The sequence below is a fragment of the Orycteropus afer genome, unplaced genomic scaffold (assembly GCF_000298275.1).
Source record: "Orycteropus afer afer isolate SDZICR_OR568_19922 unplaced genomic scaffold, OryAfe1.0 scaffold00020, whole genome shotgun sequence".
Taxonomy (NCBI): domain Eukaryota; kingdom Metazoa; phylum Chordata; class Mammalia; order Tubulidentata; family Orycteropodidae; genus Orycteropus; species Orycteropus afer.
The window spans coordinates 10,430,110-10,432,234 of record NW_006921607.1 but is presented as its reverse complement, the minus strand read 5'-3'; the positions used below and the strand labels follow the sequence as shown (position 1 = coordinate 10,432,234).

Genomic DNA, 2,125 nt, shown 5'->3' with positions numbered 1-2,125 from the left:
CTGCTAACCAGAAGGCTGGTGGTTCAAACCCACCAGCCACTCCTTGGAAGGAAGGTTGGGCATTCCTACTTCCGTAGTGATACTGCTTCGGAAACCGAAGGAGGGGTCGCTATGAGTCGGGGGCCGACTTGACGGCACGTAACAACAACAACAATGGCTAATGATCACGAACATTTCTTCATGTGTTTATTGGCCACCTGAATATCTTCTTTGGTGAAGTGTCCATATCTTCTCTCTATTTGTTAATTGGATTGTTTGTCTTTTTGATATTAAGGTGTTGGAGGGCAAATATCTTTCTGATACTCTTTGCTTTCAGCCAAGATCCATCAGACATCAGCAATGATATCCCTAGTTCCATGTCTTCTGCTGAATGTAGCTTGAATTTCTGGAAGTTTCCTGTCAATATACTGCTGTAACTGTTTTTGAATTATCTTCAGCAAAATTTTACTTATGTGTGACATTAATGATATTGTTTGATAATTTGCACATTCTGTTAGATCATCTTGGTTTGGAATGGGCACTATTATGAATCTCTTCCAGTTGGTTGGCCAGGTAGCTGTCTTCTAAATTTCTTGGCATAAATGAGTAAGCACCTCCAGCACTGCATCTGTTGAAATATCTCAGTGGGTATTCTGTCAATTCCTGGAGCCTTGTTTTTCACCAGTTCCCTCAGTGCAGTTTGTACTTCTTCCACAATACCATTGGTTCTTTATCATATGCTACCTCCTGAAATACCAACCAATTCTTGTTGGTACAATGACTCTGTGTATTCCTTCTGTCTTCTTTGGATGCTTCCTGTATCACTCAGTATTTTGCCCATAGAATTCTTCAGTAACTTGAGGCTTAAATTTTTCTTTCAGTTCTTTCAGCTTCATAAATGCTGAGGATGTTCTTCCCTTTGTTTTCTAACTCCAGGTGTTTGCACATTTCATTCTAATACTTTACTTTGTCTTTTCGAGTTGCCCTTTGAAAGCTTCTTTTCAGCTTTTTTTACTTCCTCTTTGTTCTGTTGCCTTTGTTGTTGTTGTTGTTGTTGTTATTTGCCGTCGAGTCGGCCCCGACTCATAGCGACCCTTCCTTGGGTTTCCAAGGCAGTGTCACTACGGAAGTAGGGTTGCCCAACCTTCCTTCCGAGGAGTGGCTGGTGGGTTTGAACCGCCAGCCTTCTGGTTAGCAGTCAAGTGCCTTAGCCACTATGCTACCAGAGCTCTGTTGCCTTTAGCTACTTTCTATTCAAAAGCAAGTTTCAGAGTCTTTTCTGACATCCATTTTGGTCTTTTCTTCCTTTCCTGTCTGTTTAATGACTTTCTGCTTTCTTCATATATAATGTTCTTGATGTCATCCTATAGCTCATCTGGTCTTCTGTTGTTGGTGTTTAACATCATGGACTTGTTTCACTTTTCTTCAGCTTCAACTTGAACTTGGAAAGGAGCATGTTATGGTCTGTTCCCCAGTCAGCTCTTGGCCTTGTTTTGACTGATGATGTTTATCTTCATCACCTCTTTCCATCCATGTAGTGGATTTGATTCCTGTTTATTCCATCTGGCAAGGTCTATGTGTATAGCTGCCATTTATGTTGTTGAAAAAAAGTATTTACAATGATTAAGGTATTGGTCTCAAAAATTCTATCATGTGATCTTCAGCATCATTTCTAACACTAACCCCCTATTTTCCAACTGCTGATGATTCTTTGTTTCCAACTTCTGCATTCCAATTACCTATAATAATCAATACATTTTTAAAAAAGTTTTATTGTAATTTGGGTGAAAGTTTACAGAGCAGATTCATTTTCCATTTTATTTTCCAGTTCATTTCATTTCTGTTTCATTTTCTAGTTCATACACATTTTGTTTCATGACATTGACTTCCATTCCCCACAATGTAATAAATCTCTTCCCACTTCTTCCCCGTGGTTACCTCTTCCCTGTGTCCTTCCCTCCCATGCACTCCTGCCCTGCCTCCTGCCAGCTGTCTCCCTGTACAAACACTGGCCTTTTTTTTAAAAAAAATTTTTATTTTACTTATTGTGATTTGGGTGAAGATTTACAGAGTGAATTCACTTTCCATACAGCAGTTCACATATACTTTGTCTCATGTCATTGACCACAGTTTACAATGCAACAGC

At 39.5% G+C, this 2,125-nt stretch overlaps 1 protein-coding gene across 1 annotated transcript in view; it reads left to right on the top strand.

Annotated features, from left to right (window-relative positions):
* Positions 1-2,125, top strand: part of PIGU (phosphatidylinositol glycan anchor biosynthesis class U) — a 163,262-nt gene that overhangs the window by 43,032 nt on the left and 118,105 nt on the right. The window lies entirely within an intron of this gene.